Here is a 20510-nt window from a genome sequence, read left to right on the forward strand (position 1 = left end):
GGCACTTCCTTTAGATGATTCCACGTGTAAAACACCATCTCCCCAAACACGGCCGTCCCTCCGCCCTCCAGCTTTGATTTTGACATTGATAGAGAAGCTTTCAAGAGAGCAGCGCAGCTCAATTAGATGAAGCTCCTAATTTGAAGGAACAATACATAATAAATGGCACTTACATGTGATGATTGTAACAGCAAACGTCTTCTGCCATTTTTTTTTTTCTCTGAAACATTTTATCTTGCCTTTTCCTCCCTCTCTGTATTGTCAAGGACTATTGCAAATGTGTGGGAGAGACAAAGAGAGAGTGAGAAGAAAGAGTAGAATTCCCCGGGAAGAGTACAGGGTGTAGAAAAAAGGTAGGACTGAAGACAAGCGTATTCGGAGCAAGTCAGAGCACCCACACCGACCCCGTGTGCTCAGGGATGGGCGTCCATGTGCACAGGAATGAACACGCCAGCATTTTAAGAAGACGCCGTCCTTCAAACCTCCTGGGGAACTTTGAATTAGCCCAGGACACTGCGTGCTGCCTCTGCCCCTGTGCCTGTCACCCTAGGAAGGCAGGTATTGAAGACATTGCTGCACCAGCGAACGGTCTTTTGTCCCGTGCTCAGCATACAGCCAACGTCCTCTGGGGCCAATCGAAGGGAAATATTTGAGCTTACTAATAACTTTTTGCACATTCGTCTCTCACAAAAGCATCGGGGTGAATATGTTCCAAATAAAAACCGTCTGAATAAACAGGTGACTCATGGAGAGGAAAATTAAAACTACATACTCACCACTCGCTTTTGCTGCCTTCCGTCCACTGGGAACAGCCGCGTCCCGCACGGGTCACACTGGACAGCCTGTCAGATGAAAGCAATCTGACCGGGAGCCAGGACAGCTTTTGCCCAGGCTTCACAGATCGGTTTCCCCTTCAGAGGTTGCGTTATGTATCAGGAAACCACTGCCAAAGAGTGGGAAGCCTGGTCTCTAGTTTTGGCTCCGGTTGTAGCTAACCAAGCGGGTCACACACAGCAGTGTGATATCTGCAAGGCTCTGTCCTTCCTCCTGCGTCCAGCGCAGACTGTAAAACGTCTCCCCACCTCGTAGCCGTTCTCTGGGTCAAGTCCTGCTCTCCTTCCCCTGTGCCACCCAAATAGCCTCCCAGCCATGGGCCTGCCTCACCGCCACCCCCTCAACCCGTCCGTTCCCACCCGCTGAGGAACGTATTGACAGAAGTAAGTCAAGGCAAGTCACTCTCTACTTAAAACCAACTTCCTTCTCACTCCCACCTTTCCAGCTTCCCCTCTGGCCACCTCTGCATGTCCAGCACATGCCTGGCCGTCTCGCGTTCCGCTGGTTCCCAGGCCAACGTCTTCCAGGCCTCAGGGCATTTCTCTGTCCTAACCTCACCCCAGAACACACTTCACCCAGTGGTCCCCCCACACCACTCTGAAGCTGGTCGGGAATGAACATGACTTGAAGTAAGTCAACAGATGACCCCCAATCCTAATTCGCTCCTCTGTCACGCTTCAACTTGACGATCAGGTCCTAAAAGGAGCTCTTCCACTCATTTTAAGCGGAGGAACAACTAGCTCCTCATATTCTCAAGTACCCACTGCCCTTTTCCTTTGGTGCTTAGCAAAGTTACGACAGTGAAACTGTTCCGTTTGCTGATTTGCTGGGTGTCTTCTCCCTCAGAGTCTAAGCACCACTCTGTCTTCTCCAGCAGTGTATTCTCCGTGCTCAGCGTGGCACAATGCCTACCTAGCACGTAGCTGGTTTGTCACAAGTATGAAGCAAATGAATAAATGAATGAACCCAAATCCTACCATATTTATCACATACCTCAAGTCTTTCCAAGGCTGTCATAACCTGAGAAATGCTAGACTCCCTGCACGTCACCTGATGCAGCTCCTCCTTCCTCGGCAAACACTGAGCAATTCGTGCTCTTCCGTTCAGGCCATGTTCTTTTTAACCTCCGTTTGGGGCACACACGGTGTTTGCCTAGAGTGTCAGCCACTACCTCCCTGTAATACAGTCCTGCTGGCTCTCTTCTATTGGTCCTTCAGAGCTCAGTTCCCACGTCCCTTCCTCTGGGAAGCCCTCTTTGGTTACGTCTCCTCGCTGTCCTTCCCTGCACCTGTTGGTGACCTGCTTCCTTCTGCTGTAGCAGATACCACGCTCAAGTGGGCTGTTCCCCTGACTAGCAGGTCTGTTCTTGAGGGCCAGAATTGTTCTTACTACTCTGTCTCTTTGTCTCCTAGTACACAGTAGATGTTCAATAAAAGCTTTTGAATAAATATTAGGGAGCGGTTGATTCACTTTTTCTGAACGGCATAGGCGTAGAAGACGTACCATCAGTAAGGGCACACCTTACGGAATGCACTCACACTCAGGTAATAACTCGAGTGCCATTCAGTGTGAAACCAAAACATCGTGTTAGCATGGCTTATATTCATATTTCCAGCTGCCAAACTTCCAGCTTTGTGAAACAGCGTCCCTTGGAGGCATCCTGTCCAGCCCTGTTGCGTTTACCCAGGGCAGATAAGGCTGACCTGGTGGTTTCCACGTAAAAAAAGAAAAACTATAAACGCCAAATTGCCTTCAGAGTTATCTGCTTTTGACTATGGAATTGGCCATTGAGAAGACATAAGGGCATGACGTGGTCACACTGAAGTCTGGGTGGCAGGTGAAGTCTTCAGTGGCAGAGGCGGGGGTTTTGAAAGGCATCAGACAAATGGAGAGGCTGAGCTCCTATGCACCCCATTTGTCAGATGGCCTGACCAATGGCTCACCTGCATTGGAATCATCGGGGTCCCAGGGTACACAGGGGGGCTGAGAAGCCTCTCGAGTGGGGGCAGCAGTGCTACAGTCCACCTGAAGCCCAGCCAAGTGAACTCACCTGGAGTCTCCCCCGTCTCGGCAGTATCCGGGCAGTCCCTTCCTCTCTTCCACCTTGTAAAGTGCAGGAGGAAGCACGTTGATTTGAGCAATGTTTATCCCAGGAAAAATATTAAAAATAATAAAAATAACACCTAATGCTTTATAATTGTAGATGTTGTCATTCATGGAAAACCACTGTGACCAGGATGGAAAATTCAAAACTGTGTATTTGGAAATGAAAAATAAGTCCTGTAAAGCAATATTTTCCTCAAAATCTGTCTAAAAACCACCTGGGATTTTTCTTGTTTAAAATGTAGGTTCCCAGACCCCTGAAACCAGGTTCCACCAGAGGTGGAGACCCTCTGGGTGTAGCTGGGAATTTGCATTTTTATGAACACGGCAGTTTGAGAGGCCACACTGAAAGCATGTGGCTTTTTTATTAGAGGGCAGCGAGGCAGGGGAGGTAATATCAGACCAGCGTCCTGGGCTCACGTAACCAGAGGATTTGGGCAGAACTGAGAAGGTCGGTTATTTTAGAGGAAAAGAATGGAAGAAACTCAAGCTTCTCAACTGAAGGAGCTGAAGTTTAACCGGTAGCAGTAAGACCCTAACTACAAAGGGTGGCCTGTTTTTCCCAGAGTGGGGATAAGCGTGCGGGCACAATTACCATCATCGAACAGTTGTTCCGTGAGTCACCGAACACAAAGTGGCTCTGGGACCACAATCGCCTATTTTTAGAAATGTAATAGTCGTATCTTATTTTGAAACCTGTTTTTAATCTATTGCCACCTGTAAAACTAGACAAAACAGATCAAATGTTAAGGCTACCTAAAAATAGGCTGAGCAGAAACATAATTAGGGTTCTAATTAGGATTATCACTTAGCAGGCTGTGTAGACAAGCCTGAAGAGATAAGCCCCTATCAGCGGCATTAAGTTCTAAGTGTTTATTAGGTTTATGGGTCTGAGCCATGTGTTTTTTTAGGACAATATAGAAATTATGTTGAACATGTTTCAAAACCCGAGCAGTGATTGCCATGTATTTTCATTTCAACAATATTCTAAGTGCGGTGATTCCAACAGACTAAACACTGTCGCTTGGAGGTTTCTAACTTATGAGAAAACTTTAACTAGACGCTTTACACTAAGTTTTTCAGATACCGTGTTAGGAGGAACTCAGATCCGTTTTGATTTTCTTTCTTGAGGTCAACAGATTTTTGTCATATGCTAGAGAACAGTGTGAAGTCTCTTGATGCGATTACATATCCTAGAAGCCACTCTCAGAAGACAAAAAATATATATCTTTAGATATAGTCAACACTTCATTGCTTTGCATACTAACAAGGAATCCCAGAAGGGTAAGTGTTGTGTTTTTTGTTTTTTTTTTAAAGAAAAACATATATGATCTTTGGTACTTTTATAGTAAACGACTGTATCAAAGTGATCAGTGGCAGAAAACACACACTCAGATAATAATTCAGAATGACTGAAGTAGTGGGGCCTCACTGCAGAAACCACTGCTGAATGACCAGAGAAGCGTTAGGGCCTCCCTATCTGGTTGCCTTACTCAAATATGTCTTTCTGGAAATACTTCTTAGGTGGATGAAAGCAGCAGGCTAAAGGAGCTTCATCTTCTCTCTCTCCTCAAGTTACCCTCCCAACTCAGAGTTCCTTTGAGATTGGAAAAGGCTATTGGACGTTTTAGTTGAAGAGATGCAAGGTGCCTAACAGAGGCCCAAGGCCAGCTGTCTGCAGGCCCGGCCGGGGGGGCCTTTGGCCAGTGGTGTGTGTGCCCGTGTGCCAGGAGCGGGTGCTCTCTGCAAGTGGTGAGCCCACCACGTGCTGTATCCCAAAAACGTGCCTCAGAAACCTCATGCTCTCCGCGCCTGCACACCAGCTCTTTTCTCATAGACTCCTGGGTGTCAACTGCAGTTCTTCAAACAGAAACTGGACAAGTATCTTGACTCTTTCTCCACGTTGTTCCTAAACGCAGTCCTGTCCTTCTGTCTCCATGACATCTTAGTCCGAGTCATCACTACATCTTGGCTAAAGTGGGTGAGTCTAGGCTGATGCCCTTTCCTCCATCCTTGGCATTCTCCAGTAGGTCTCACCCATAGTAGCCAGAAAAATTATGAAATCTAAGTCACATCTTATCACTCGCTTGCTCAAAAACCTTTCATGACCTCCAATTGCACTTAGAATAAAACCTGAATTCTCAACAGTGCCCACGAAGGCCAGCATTATCTGACCACTGTCTGTCTGTCCAGCATGACTGCCTGCCGCCTTGTCCCTTGCCTGACGCTCTCCAGACCCTGCTCTTCTTTGAGGAGGTGAAGGTCTTTCCTCCCTCACGGTTCCCTGGCCCAGAGTGGTCCACCCTCCCCCCCAGCACAACCTAACTGTCTGACTGACACTCACACCCATCACGCCTTAGCTGCAACATCATTTTCATCAGAAAGGGCTTCTCCAATTCCCCTCCCATCTAAATTGGATCCCCTCTCTTCTTATTTAATTAATTGGGCATTCTCCTTTGGATTCAAAAATCCACAAGAGCAGAGACCGTGCATATTTTGCTCACCAGTGTGCCTGCAGACCTTGCATAGTTCAGGAAGAAGTGGCAGAGTGAGAGAGAATGATTTCCTTCAGTGCCTTCACACAAAGATTTTAAATGCCAAGAGAAGTAGAAACGAGGAGGCTTCCAGAGGCTTCTAGGTCAGGCTCTAGTTTTCAAAGAGCTGGAACCGAGCAGGAGCAAAGCCCAGCATCAATAAAACTCCTTTTACCTGGGAAATGTGGGTGTCAGTTCTTGAGCAAATGCAGGAACAGACATTTACTCATGGCGAATGGTATTTTCATTAAGAATTTATCTCCACATCCTTTGAAGTGTATCATCATCAGTCTTCAAAAAGAGCAAGGCTCCCTGAGAGAGGTGACTCCTGGACACTGGCCTCAGCGATGGCTTTTTGGATATGACATGAAAAGCATAAGCCACAAAGGCAGACAGCACCAAGTGTGACGACATCAAACTAAAAAGCTTCTGACCAGCAAAGGACACCATCAACACAATGAAAAAGCAACCTACAGAATGAGAGAAAATGGTTGCAAATTATGTATCTGACAATGGGTTAATGTCCAAGATATATAAAGAACTCACACAATTCAGTAATGAAAAAACAATCTGATTTTAAAAATGGGCAGAGGAACCTAACAGGCATTTCTCCAAATAAGACATCCAAATCTTTAATAAATACTAATCCTTCCCTCCCTCCCTTTCTTCCAAATATCAGTTGTACCTCCCATTTAGTGACAGGTGACATACCAGTGACCACACAGACATAACCCCGTTGTCAAAGAAGCTACAATACAGCGGGAGGCTACTTAAATAATTTCACAAACTAGTTTAATTATAATTGCAACAACTTACATAAAAGTTTACTAGGAGAATGAATGCCAGTGTTACCTGTCTTGATTTAAAGGATCCGAGAAAGCTTCCCTGACATTCCAACAAGGTCTCAGGACCGCTCTCCTAAATGCCTTACATAAAGTGTACGTGCTTTATAAAATGCATACTCTAAACGTTTTGTAAAAAGATTAGAATCTTCTGCATCCTTGTAAATCTCCACACCTTCTATTTTTCAACTTGAAATGGTTCAATTAGAGGTGAAGTAGGAAAATCATTGTCATTGGTCTGATCATACAATTTTTACCTTTGTTTCAGACTCTTTGCACCTGAGAAAAGAGCCTTTAGGAGCATTTGTAGTGATACACACACACATTTTTAAAAGTCATATAACACACTCATATTTTTTACTTCATACACCATCTCCATGATTATTATTAGATCACTCTTACATCTTAGGAAGTGCTCTGACTATTACAAGTATAGTCAACAGAAGGCCTCCTGACCACCCTTTCCTTCTGACTTGCTCTAAGTATCCACCAACCAAGATCGGCTCTTAGAGAGTGGGTATCTAGTATTGCCTCTGTGGAAGGAGGAGAAGGGTTGAGATTGAAAAGGGAAATGTAAAAAACCTCAACCTTCTTTGTAAAGTTTTAGTTCATAAAAAAAATTTGAAGTGAATTAAAAATGTTGGCAGATTTTAAAGTCAGAGTGTAAGGTTTCATGGATGTTGTTACATTATCTTTCTATGACACATTTTCTGAAATTAGGGCATCTGATTTGAATTCCTACAATTAGTCCATTTGTTAATTAAATTAATATACACAACAAAGAGCCATCGAGCACCTGCAACATATTTAGATTTGCACAAAAAAATGCAATGTGAGAAAAGCAGTGGACCCATGTACAGTGGCTTCACTATAGTATACACTCCCTGATTTAGATTGCCCCAGAATAAGAGATGATTTTTCATTGAGATTGGATGACAGATCCATTTTTGGAGTGTTTAAAACTGGCTGGCCTATTTACATCCTGTTAAAAGAAAATGCCTCCCCTGGCCGTCACCTCTCCCTCCCACTATCTCCCGTTCCAGTGTCACTGCAATGGCGACTCCTGTCTTCTAGATTAGCAAGTCTTCACAAAGTGTTTGAACAGACACATTCAATGAGACAAGAGTCTATATTCTGCCACAGAAAAAACCTGGGAGCTCTTAAGTCCAAAATCTACGAATGGATATCCTTTGTGCCAAAAGGTGCCCAGTAAGCTCGTCTGCCGTGGCCTCAGTTTCTAAATCGGGTTAGCATGACTGACAAGTTCTTGGACGAATTATGAGAACTTGTTTTTCACTCTTGTCTTAGCTCCTGAGAGTTTCTTAAACAGAAGCGTCACTCCTTAGAGCATACCAAGAGACGCTCCCAGCGTCGGCTGGCCCGAACAGTCAAACTGAAACCGCAGATTTGAGCACCACGTATATTCAGTCGTGTTCTTTGTATCCCTGAATGGTTATGAACTCACCTCAACCTGGACTTGGCAGGATGCTTACCTGCTGACCGTTTGATAACGAGTCAGTGGCATGAGGTTGGCTGAGTCTCCCTCAAGCAGCCAGTAGGCATAGGCACATTCTGCCTTCCCGTGGTTAAGCAGGTCTTTGCCAGCATTTCTGTCAGATAATTTGAAGTGGCTTCAGCTAATTCCCAACAGAATAATGGGTATTCTACCATGGAAAGGCTCTTTTGAAACCACAAAATTCCTTCTGTATACAAGAAGACAAAGAAAGCAGTAACCCACAAAGCCTGAGCCTTGTGCCAGGATTTTGAATTCTTTCCCAGGAATGGTATATTCCTATGTTGTCGCCATGATGGTGAAGGGTAAGCTGGTCATTAATGATTTAGTTCCCTGGGCTTAATTTTTCATATCATTTCAAGGTTTGTCTCATTTATAAACATATCAACTGGTGTGCTCAAAAGTGGTGGAAACACAATATTCCCTTTATAATCTGTTCTGTAACCTTGAGTGCCCATGTGGTAGAAAAACACCAGGACAATGGAAATGAAGGGCTGCAAACCTGGCCGACTCCAGAAGGCCACTCGGCTTCGTGCTCTGATTCCTGCCCTGTGAGGAATAATTAATATGGGGCGTTCCACAGGTTGAATGACAAGAGTCTAGCTGCCTGTCCTCACCCACTTAGTAGCTGAACGCGAGCAGGGCGGGTCCTTCTTGGAATCATCAGTCCCCTTCCACCTGTCTCCAAGGTCTCCTCTCCAAAAGCAAACAGGGGCTTGTGCTTTTAGCTCCCTAAGAGGCAGCGGGAGCCCTGGGGCACCGGGGCATCTTCTCTGAACACGCGTCTTAATGAAATTTCTTTCTTAGTTCCCTCTGTCATGAGAGGCAGTTCCCACCCGGAGTCCTTCCTTGAGGCCTTAGTTCCCACCTTACCAGGCTCGCATTCCATTGTCAGGGATCCGCTCCTCTGAGCAGCCCCCTCCCACACAGACGCACGTATTCACCCCAGTGCCTGCAAATGACAAGACACAAGGGGGATGGCATTGGCAACTACATAAAAAAAACACAGAACAGTCCCCGCCTACCAGTCAGATGCTGCTCCATCAGAATGAAAAACAATGGAGAGAATGAAGATCATTCAGTGTAACATGATCCGTTTTGAGCAATCTCTAATCAATTCAGGGACACCCCCTCTTCACCCCCCTCTCCCTCCATCATCTGCCTGCATTTATGTAGCTCTGAGCACAGCGTTAAGAATACTTTGACAAGGGTGTCATTTTACTCTGAATGTCTCAAAATGATTAAGGAGAAAAAAGTTCTCTTCTGCCTTTCAACTCCAAAATAAAAAGGATCTGAGAAAGAGAAAAAGTTTCCCCAAGAGATCTACTTTTGGTGCCGAGCCTTATAAGAGGCCCTGATAATGAAGGCGAGGTCGGGGCCGGGGGGAGGGTATGACATGTGTCATCAGGCCAGCCCAGCAGAGCTTAATTTCTCCCCTCTTCCACGGACTTTAAGAGGAAAGAACTTAGAATTTATAGCTGGAAGTTGGAATTCAGACTCTGTCCCTTGCTTTCCATGCGCACGTCTTTACCATCTTGAAGTTTGTTTTCTTATTTGTAAAATAGAGATAAGACCTAAATTAGGGTAATGTAAATAGTAAACGAGGTAATGTATGTGAAAGGCTTCCCACAGTACCTGACCTGTGCGGGAAGGCAGTGATATTTGAAGGGAATAAAGATGGAGTTTAAAGTCTCCAATAATGGAAGCTTGGTCTTGGGTTACCTTGGGGGGTGAGAGGCCATCCCTGCACCAGGATGACATACATCAAGCCCTGCACCCCACACATGCCCCAAATGGGCATGTACATTTCTCAAGCCAAGTGTCCTTGAGAGGAGACGAAAGGGAAGACTTGGCACAGGGCCTCTCCACGCACGCTTCCCCCCCATGTGTTTTACCCTTGGGGCTTCCCACAGCATTTGCTTGCAGACGACACAGCTGCCCCCAGTCGTAAATACCTGAGCAGCCCTACGTCCATGCGGATGTCTCTTCTCTCTCAACTACAGACCCTCACTCCTCTTAACTGTCTCTCCTATTGCAATATATTTCCTAAAGAAATCGGGTTATTTATTCTGTAGAGCTTCCTACATTCAGGATTTTACTGCTTGCATCCCTGTGTTTTTAACCATTTCCTGTTTCTGATGTATTTCATGTAGCAGCAAGTTGGATCCGGGGACTTAGAAGACTCAGGACCTACGTTTTGTTAAGAACACCAAACAGATGATGCTGTGTCCTTTCCTAGACGTTCCCTTTATTCTGTGGTTGTTTCTCTTCCGGGCAACTTTGAGACTGATGGGTGGGTTGGAGCGAGGTCCGCCTGGCACATTCTTTATCGAGTTCGCCTCTGGTTCTACCAGCCACTGGTAACTGCTGCCAGATCCACTGTTCTGCTGGGGCGCGCGAAACCCCTGTATTCCAATTCTACTGTTTCCTTTTTATTTATTTTCCCATTTTATTTATTGGCTGGAATTATTTTATAAGTACAAATGTCACTCATCAAGCACCTGACTACTCCTAGGAAGGACACTATACACGTTTACATCTCTCACTTCCCCAGTTTTCAGGCTGTGTTGGTCCCCTAGCATTCTTCAGAGCTGACCGATGGTTTGTTGTAGTTTTTCTTTTTTAGTGTAGTTGTGAATGCCTGGACTTTCACATATTTAATACGTTTCAGCCTGTTATGGTCACTCTCCTTTTTGATGTTCAAATGTTATCATCTTTGGTCAGTGAGACTGCCTATAAGTTGGCTACCAAATCCTTTGAACTTGACTCCAGTAACCTTAACTTCCTTGTTTTCTGGATACCACAAAATGTTTCTGATTCATCTTAAACCTTTTGGGACCCAGTTCTGGCATCAGCCATTTCGCCAAGTGGGCTTATCTTATTTTATTGGAAAATGACATTTAAAGACCTGTAACAGCCTATAAGTTAGAAGTGGTCAGTCTCACCAGGCCTGTTACCATTTCTAATAGAGGCAGTTGTTACAGTCTTCATACATGTTTAACAATTCAGCAGAGTTAGAGCCCCTCATTGTTCTTCTTTATGCTTTTCAATTTGCTATTACTGCTTTTATTACCCTTCCAAATAAGTGTTATAATTACTTTTGTCCAGCTTCAGAAAAAAAAAATTTACTGTTTTTTTAATTGAGCTAACATTATATTTATAAATTAACCTAGGGAGAACTGACATCTTTATGAGGCTGAAGTTTTCTATCCAAAAACATTTCTGCTAGTTTGTTCAACTCTCCTTGTTTACCTTTCAATAGTATTTCAAAATTTTCATCTCATAGGCCTTGGGTTTACCTGCTTGGGTTTTACTGAGCTTCTTAAGTTTCTGGCTTATATTTCTCATCATTTTAGAAAATTCTTGACCATTACCTCTTTTTTTTTAAGTGTATGTTTTTAATCAAGTATCGCTGATACACAATCTTATATTGGTTTCAAATGTGCAACATCATGGTTCAACAGTTACCCACATTAAATCCTCACCCCCTCTAGTGTGCTTACTATCTGTCAATGTAGAAAGATATTGCAGAATCACTGGCTGTATTTTCCATGCTGTACTATTATCCCCATGATCTACTCATATTATAATTGAGAATTTTTGTGCCCCTTTATCCCCCTCACCCAGACCACCCACCCACCCTAAACCCTCCCCACTGGTGACCACCAGTCCCTTCTCAGTGTCTGTGAGTTTACTGCTGTTGTGTTCACTCTGTTTTGTTTTTAGATTCCACAAATAAGTGAAATCACATGGTACCATTGTCTCTTAAAATCTCAGTTCTACCCCATTCTCTCTCCCCGATCCTTCTAAAATTTCAATTACATGAATATCAGACCTTTTTATAATATCCCACATGCTTTTATAGCTCCTTTCCATGTTCCACATAGTTCACTTTGGATGTGTTACCGACTTGTCTCAGAGCCCATGAATCCTCTCTTCTACATGTCTAAATTGCTATTAGACCCATCTATTGAGTATGTAATTCAGTTATTAGGGTTTTTTTTCTGATCAAAAATATTTATTCTTTTTGAAAATTTTCATTTCTGTGTAAGATTCTTAATTTTTAAAATCTATTTTCACCACAATCAACTCTTCTAATTAATCATATTACTCATAGCTATAAGTTCCTTGTCTGTGAATTCCAGTATTTGGATCGAATTGTGAGAGTTCCTGTTGTCAGTATTTTCCTTGCATTTTCTGTCATAGGGTTCTGTCTAGTAATTTTGTTACCTAATTCTGGACATTGCTCATATAACTTTTTAGAGTTTCCAAATGATGCTATCTTCCTCCAGAGAGACTTCACCCCTCCCTCTGCTTGGCAGGGACTGTCGTAATCCAAGTGTGCCCTGAGATAATTAGAAGCTGCATTGCAGCTTTAGGAAGACGGTTTACCTGTGAGTTACTTTCCTCCTGAGGAACAACCCTCTTGTTTTCTATTGCTGCAATAACAAATGACTACAAACTTGGTGGCTTTAAAATACAGTCTTTACTCTCTTACAGTTCTGTCTGTCAGAAGTCTGATGGGTTTCGACAAGCTGAGATCAAGGTGTAGACAGGGTGGCCTTCCTCTCGGGAGGCTCTAGTGGAGAATCCGCGTCCTTGCCTTTTCTAGCTCGTAGGGTCACCCACAATCCTTGTCATGGCCTTTCTTCCGTCTCCGAGGCCAGCAGTACAGCAACCTCCAGCCCCTCTGCTTCTCACTTCCACAGTAACATTACCTTTTCCTGCTTTTTATACACCTGCCTGTTAAAAGAACTCTTGCGATTAGATTTGGCCTACCCCAATCATCTCCCTATCCCAAAATTCTTATCTTAATCCCATCTGCCAAGCCCCCTTTGCCATGTGAAGTAACATATGCCCAAGTTCACGGATCAGGGTGTGGACATCGTTGGACTGTGCTGCCTACCATAAGTCCACAAAGGGAGGTTGCCAGATTTAACAAATAAAAATACAGAATGCTTGCTTAAATTTGAATTCCAGATAAACAATGAATAATGTCTTATTTTAAGTGGGTCTTAATTATCACATGGTCCTACGTATGCTGTAAAATTATTTATTGTTTATCTGAGATTCAAGCTGAACTGGGCCTTGTCCCATGTCTTCTCTGCCAATCCCCGCTCCGACCTCAACAGCCACAGCCTGCTGGACTCCCTGGGCCCTCTCCTCCGGCCGGTCCGGAGCTCCGGTCCTCGTTTCCTCAATGTGACAAGATCTTGAATGACTCAAACATGCTCTTTGGGAACTTCTTGCTTAGCTTCTCAGCCTCCCAGGATCAGGCAAATACCTTGAAAGGAAAACTATCCATGCTCTGGGTGGTTCTCCAACCCACTTTCTTACCAGTTCTTATTCCAGCCAGTCTCTAATTTTGAATTTTCAGCCCCATGCCACTGCCACCATCTCTGTCGGCTTCTCTTTTCCCACGGTGGTCACCGCACCAGGAAACTCATTTCTTTTCAGCAACTGGTCGCCCAGGGTAAGTGGCTGAGGATGACTCAGCTCACTTTCTACTGCTCAGCCCCTTCTTCAGAAGCTTGAAGCCCCCCCCACAGACCTGGCTGCTTTTGTAGCCTTCTGAGGCACTTTAACAGAATTTCCATGATTCACCACGCCCGACTATTGTTTGGCTGCAAACTACTCTGCCAACTCCAGTCCTCTAATAGCACGCACAGGGATGGCGCAGGATGACCACAGGCTGTAGAAGTGCTGACAGGCGGAAGGCACGGAGGCGGGGTGGTGGCATCAGGATGGAGAGAGCGTGGCCGCAGGGCTGCAGAACCTCGGCCTGGACCTGGGCCGGACAGGCCCCTCTGAACAGCGGGAGGCTGGAACAGCCCCTCCTGTACACCCAGCGTTCCTCTCCGGCAGCGTGTGAGACCCAGCAAAGGCCGTCCGGAACTGGGCCTGGGCTGGAGCTTTGTCCCAAGCAGGACAGTTTAAAAAAGCAACATTTTAATAGAATGATTTTAGGGCTTTGACCCTCTTTTAATCACACTCCCTTTTCAGCAAAAATGTTGTCATCGCTTCATCCAGTGACAGTGGGAATCTTGCTCCTGGCCTGTGGTCAGACAGCACCGCAGCCAGTTGTGGGGATGCGCAAGGTTGGATATGCAAGGTCAAAGGCCGAAGGCATCCAGTCAGGGGCTTCTCCTCTTCCTTCCTCTTTCCCATCTGGGACATATTTTATGCCACTTGCTTTGCATCTAGGACATGATTTCCTTCTACTGGGCACCAGGCCTCCACCCACCAGGTTTCAGGAGCCATCATTTCTCCCCTCTCCATTAGCAAAAATTTCCCAGGGGATTCTAAGCTAATTTATCCTGATGAGGGAAGGCAAACAAGTGAATGCACGGACTTGACCTCACTCTGGGTGTTTCCACTGTGTGGGGTTTTGAAAAGCCCTGAGGTCAAAGGTTTCCAAGAGCCCTGAATTGCAGGTGAGGGAGGAGTTTGGTGTTTTGACTTCTTTTTCCCTCACCTGAAATTTCAGTGTGATTATGAACTCATAAGGCGATGCTCAGGGCACAGCCAAATTTTTAATCAATAAAATATTTTAAAAGGGAGCAAGGGGACCATACATTTCTCAGGCAAGATGAATATTCTGGGAGAACAATGAGTTGATATTAGATTAGAGAATCAAGAATTATCTCATGTATGAAAACTATATACTATCCTCCATGGGACCCTGGAACATAAAACTAAGGAAATCTAAATAATGTGTAGATTTCAATTAGTTATAAGGTATTAGTGTTTAGTTCATTAGTTGTGACAAACGTACCATCCTAATAATGTAAGATGTTAGTCATGGTGCAAACTGGGTGTGGGACATATGGGAACTCACTGAAATATATTTACAACTTTTCTGAAAATCTAAAATTATTCTAAAGTAAAGGGTTTAAGTAATGATTTCATATACAAAGACGGTGTTGAAAAATTAAGGGAGGTAGGATAATAAAAGGTTACATTATGACTGAACTTATAAAACAGAATAGAAATCTTAATATTCCACGTGGAATTGACAGAAATTACACCAGCAAGTCAAGTTTATCCAGAAATAACACAGTAGAAGCAGCATTTCAAGTGGGGAGAGCAATGTTACGGAGCTCAGCAGCACCCCAAGTCTTGATTCACTTAAAAATGACCCTGAGACACGTTCTCTGAATAAAAATGTACATAATTCCTAGTTTTTAAAGAGCTATGGGCTGGAAGCCAAAAGATATTTTCGGACTCTATTCTTTCAGTATCCTAAAATGAACCTATTAGAACGATCTATTCTGCCTAGCTGTTTGAAATGGGAAGTCCACCTCTAACCATGTTGTTCAATTTTTTGAAATGAGATATTTGTTGCTTTTTTTTTTTTTTTACCATTTTTCTGAGAAATTTCAAACACACACACAATAGTAGCTGCCACAAGAGCGGAGGACATGCCCATTGCCCAGCCTTCTCAGTTCCCAAGACTCACCAGGCTCATTTTAGCTCTCTTCTCCTCTCCCTTTTCATTTTTTCCCCTAGAATAATATCAGAGTCATTTACGTTTTAAATATACCAATATGTTAGGCATTCCTCTGTAAATATTTATGGATCATCTATTTGCGAAGCAACTATTTCAGGAAGTGAGCATAGAGATGAGTCAGATACGGGTCTTGGTCCAAAGGGGTAAGTGCAGTTCAAAGAGATAAAGGCAAGGATGGGGGCGCAGATACAATGCTGCAGGAGCTCAGAGCAGAGGCGGGGAACTTCAGCCGGGGGCTGAGAGAACACCATGCAAGGCCGACTGGGAATGAGGAGCGCGATTCCACACACAGCAGAACCAGAGAGCGCGCCAGCCCCGCCCGTCCTGCCCACCTCTTCTCCTTCAGATTCTTACACACGGGCAGGGGCCAGCTCAGAGGAAGGCCATTTATAAAAAAAAGAATCCACCACAATGGGCCAAATATTAGAGGCAACTTCAGTGCCTAATTTGATGAGAAAGAATCTAAAGAAGGTTGAGAATCTCATGAACCAGAAAGAAGTTAAACAGCTATAAAAAAAAATCAAGATAGTTCTAGGTCTCGCTCCCCCCTGAATTTGAGATCAACACCTGCTGAAGGTGAAGATGTTGGCGTGTGAGAACAAGGCTAGACGTAAGTTGTGGCTTGGAGCTGGTAAAATGTCAGAGAATGAAGAGCAAACCTTAGAAATGAGGGGTGCCAGCTCTTCGGGATGTCTGTGTTGAGGGATAAAGGGAACGGAGGGGTGCTAGAGGAACAAATGGTGGCCATCATAACCTGATGTTTCTCACGTAGTGGAGGTGAGATCGTGTGCCAGCCATGGGAGTCAGGTTTAATTGGAAGCAGAGGAATTAGCCAGCAATGGCCGCCCAGGTGCACCCCGCATGCTCCGGGCTCCTTCTACAGCCTCCAGCCTCCTGGCAATACGCAGGCCACGTGGCTCACCCTGGATCACGTCGTGTGGGCATAAATGAGTTATACCACTTCCAAGATGAGACGTGCGAGAGCCAAGGGGCGACGTCTGGGCTTCTCTTCCCCTGCCACAGCCCCTAGGAGCCGTGTGCTGAGGCAGCATCCCAAGATGGAAAAAGCTGGGTCCCAAATCTTTCCAGGGAAGGAGCCCGTGATGGGCCACGGCCGTGACGCGACAGAGGGGCAGACCCGTGTTCTGACCTCTGAGGTTTACTTGCTAGTGAAGCACCGCACGGCTGCTACTGAGAGAGTCATGCTCAGGGCCCAGCTGAGGCTGGCTTGCAGGGGTCTCAAGGCAGCGCCAGGAAGCTAATGGGTCTGCTGGGGCTCCGCAATCGGGTGAAATTCTCAGAAAGGAGACCATGGCTCGCATGCTCTGCGGAGGGCCTCCTGTACTGCTTTACAAAGACTCCCTAGACATGAAAAGGGTCGGTAGAAAGCCTCGGAGATTGACCTTTTGGGGTTCCCACGCTGCATAAAGAGCAAAGAAGAAATCTTAGATGTTTCAGCTAGAAAAATAAGGCAGTGGTCTAAAGAGAGAACTCTGGGAAGGGTGTGTTTTCAAGGTCGTAGCAGTCTCTGGGCTCAATAACAATGAAGCTATTCTGCACAAGGAGCTCTCACGGGCAAGGCGTCGGGCTGAGTAACTGATCAGGGGCCAGGACGCTAGCTCAGACACCATGCTGATTTAAAAATGATACTTATGTCTCCGTTGTGCCCCCAAATATTTTGATCAACTATACAATTTCAAAGCAACTGCAGATGTGAATCCTGGATAGGGTACAGTCTCAGGAAATGTTTCAAAAACAACAAAATCATTACAGAATGAAGACATTTTAGACATGATCTTTGGGTACCATAAAACTCTGTGCCTGGAAAAATAAAGCAGCTCCTGCCAACACCACTGGAAGTTGGTCAGGACGTTTCCCACCTTTAGTGCCTATGGAACTCAGGCGAAGGGACATGGGAGGCGTGTAATTAAGAGCCTGAGAAATGGCAATAGAGATGCGAGTTCATGATGCTTTGATAGATGCAGCAGTTTAGTACCCAAAAGAGTCAACTAAACAAAACCTGCTGTTTCTTGCTGTACAAGATAATTGTCATTAACATGTGTATAGATAGCATTCTGTAGTAAGTATTTTCCTGCAAACTGCCATTTATTTCTTACGACCAATGTCTGGGGTAGGTAATAGCATGACAACAGGCAGCCAACACCCTTCACTGCTGTAAGAACGCTGGCAGGAATTAGGCATTGAATTGTCGGCTCTGGGGGGGCCTTGCAGCGTGGTACGAAGGCCCAGGACACACGACACCCGCCCATGGATGACAAAGGGCAGGAATGAGCTGCTTTGCTTCTTTGACACCCTTGTTCCTTGTGTTTCCCAGGCGAGGATCTAAAGACAGACGGAGGTTTGCTTATGCCCCAGGCTGAACTGGATGAGTGTAAGCGTTTCAGGTTTCTGAGCTCCTCACAGAAGTTTAAAACATTTTCCTAAGGGGAAGAATCTGAACGTTGCCCTTGAGGCCCGTTGTCCCTTTGTTCTTAGAAAAGACCCTAAGTGGCCTGCTCATTAGGTGCAGGTAACTTCGGAGAAAGTCAAAACGTGACGACCTGCGTGCTGGCCTGCAGCTGTGTGCTGTCTGGGCACGTCTCTGTCTCTTGCAAAGATAGAAAAGCTTCTAAGTTTGAGTCCATGGTCCAAACTAACTAGCTGGTTGTGTAACCACACACTGTTCTATCCTGGGTGCCCAACTTGCGGCTTCTTCACTGAATGCTGCCTGCAGGAGTGTGTGTTGAAGCAGACCCTTCACGGGGCGGACCTGAGCCACACGTTCTCTGGGGCTGGCAGGAGCCTGAAAAGAATCAGGGAGAATTTGGTGTGGCTCTTGGTGGATTGGATTGCTGTTCTCTTGCATAAAGTGTTAAATAAAATGGAAAAAGCCCAGCATTGGTAAATCCGTGGAGCCACTGCAGCACTTTCTTGAGGCCTTACATGTGCTCACACCAAGGAAAATGTGGGATATTTCCAAAAGGGGAGGAGTATTTATACAGTCAATCATCCTGGAGAAGGTGCCCCTGGGAAAGCTGAGGAAGCCCGCCTGAGGCTGTGTGCAGCTTTCTCCTTTCTCTGAGCGCATTCTGGCCAGCTCTCGGGGTAGACTGCTGGGGGGGAGATGCCCCTGTGGGGCACGACTGACCTTGAGGCCAAACAGGCAGGTGGCCCAGTGGGTGACTGTGAGACCTGGTAGGGCTCATGTAGTAAGTGTCGATATTACAATCTCAAGGTTCCTGTCTTGACGTAGCTTGAAGTAGCTATTAGGAATTTGCAGAGAAACGCCCCAGAATCTAGGTATGTGCTCACAAGAACATATTTGCAAGGTATTTTTAAGGGATAGTTGACATGTTTCATTTGTGAGAGTAAAACTAGTCCCCGCCAGAGTCAGACAACCCCTGCATGGACAGGAGAAAGCAGAGTTGGGTGCTTGCAGCCCCCTGGAGGGGCCTGGAAGGCCGGAGTTGTGTGCGGGCTTCCCGACTCCTGGGCAGTCACCTCTGTGCCCTCTGCAAGCTGCCTGCACGGACACTGTGGCTGCCGGGGCATGAAGGTGTTGCAGGTGGGCAGGCTCCTTGGAAGGGGCTGGGGGGCAATGCCGTGTGAGTTTTGAGGTGCTCCGGGAGCTGGGGAAGGGAGTGTGCAGGGAGACCGAAACACTCGGTGTCACACGAGGGAAGCACACGACTGCTGAAAGCAGGCGGCTCGCTCACCCTCACCCAACGCTTTTGCGAGTGAACCAGACTCCACTGGGTGGATTCTCTCCTCCCGAAAGTCTCCACCGGGTTTGGGGGGGTGTCGAGAAACACGTTTTCTCTTTGTCACTCATGACTATCCCCGTCATTTCTGCGTCCCTCCAAATAGAAGTCCATGTGCTCGAGAAGAGAAGTCTCCACTGGAGGCCTCGGAAGGACCTTATACAGAGTAAAACAGTATTCTAAGATTACACACATGGATGGCAGCATCAGCGCAGAAAAGCGAGGTGATGAACCTCCATACCAGGCTTGCGGGGAGCTCTGGGAGGGACCCTTTGTAGTATTGATGTTCTTGGCTTGACTGAGGGAATTAATTATATTCTCTATTCATTTTATACACTTTTTTTGGATATATGCTATATTTCATTCACAAATTTCTCAAAGAGGAATTTTCAGAATTCACAGCCTAAATTATACTTGATGAATTTAAAGTAGTTTTTTTTAATGGCCTCGTGCAGTTTTTCGGTGGTCTAGATTAGAGCATGGAGTGTAAAAAAAATTAAGGTTCCGTGGGAAAGAAAAAAAAATTATTACAATGCTCTTTTATTACAATAGATATCTTAGACACTACTGCAATTGTTAGAGGTAGAGGTGCTCCACATTATTACATCGACAGTGTGAATTTCTGACAGAGGCAAAACTGAGCACCATGGTATAAAAATAGAAAGACCATGCTTGATGGAGGACAACGGAAGTTCACCAAGGCGCCTGGGAACCCCGCGCACAGGGTCCCCGACCGTCCCCGGGGGCTGTTTTCCCTTCTGCGGACACAGGCCGTTTCCCGCAGGGCCGGGCCAAGGCGCACCGGCTCCACCCGCTCGTCGGGGCTGAGGGTCTGCGGGTCTCTCAGCGTCCGCAGGTGCCTTTGGGGGCCTGTGCCTGGGGAGGCAGGCGAAGCCCCGGGCAGAGGGACGAAGGCGCTCCTTCTGGGGACCCATGACTCACCCGTCGGGGGGTCGGCTTCAGGGTGGGGGCGCAGGGGGCCAGGGCGGGGAGGAAGCGCCCCGGCCTGATGCGGGCGCGCGGGGACCTTCCCAGTGGTGGGGGGCACCGTCTGCTTCCGGCCCCGCCAGGGGGCTCCCCTCCCGCCCTCGGCCCCTCCTCGGTCCCCGAACCAGCCCAGCCCTTCAGGGCGGGTGCTTCTTGGGGCCCCGCCTGCCCCCGATCCTCCTCGTGTCACACGCGCACCCCGCGTGGCCCCGAGAACGCCCGTGGTGTCCGCAGCTGCCCGAGTCCCGCGGCTCCACCGGCTGTCGCCCCCGTCGGACCCCTGGAGCCCCACCCCGTGCCCCCACTGGCCTCCCCAAGACACGGAGCTGAGCACGGGGTCAGCCCCCTCGCCGGCGCTGTCCAGGTCTGTGCGGACAGCCGGACCCTCCTCGCCCAGGCCGGCGCCTGAACGGGGTCTCACAGACC

The 20510-nt window shown here is 46.4% G+C and overlaps 1 long non-coding RNA gene across 4 annotated transcripts in view; it reads right to left on the reverse strand.

Annotated features, from left to right (window-relative positions):
- The window catches only part of LOC108409637 (uncharacterized), a 274470-nt gene that overhangs the window by 19455 nt on the left and 234505 nt on the right, over positions 1 to 20510 (reverse strand). For 2 of the 4 annotated variants that reach the window (XR_012128283.1, XR_012128287.1), the window contains exons 4-6: positions 8700 to 8778; positions 7807 to 8016; positions 777 to 5941 (exon numbers count right to left, since the gene is read on the reverse strand). This is a non-coding gene — a long non-coding RNA (uncharacterized lncRNA). The remainder of the gene's footprint in view (positions 1 to 776; positions 5942 to 7806; positions 8017 to 8699; positions 8779 to 20510) is intronic. The other 2 variants (XR_012128280.1, XR_012128279.1) reach the window with 1 other exon arrangement.

The sequence above is a fragment of the Manis javanica genome, chromosome 1 (genome assembly GCF_040802235.1).
Source record: "Manis javanica isolate MJ-LG chromosome 1, MJ_LKY, whole genome shotgun sequence".
Lineage (NCBI taxonomy): Eukaryota > Metazoa > Chordata > Mammalia > Pholidota > Manidae > Manis > Manis javanica.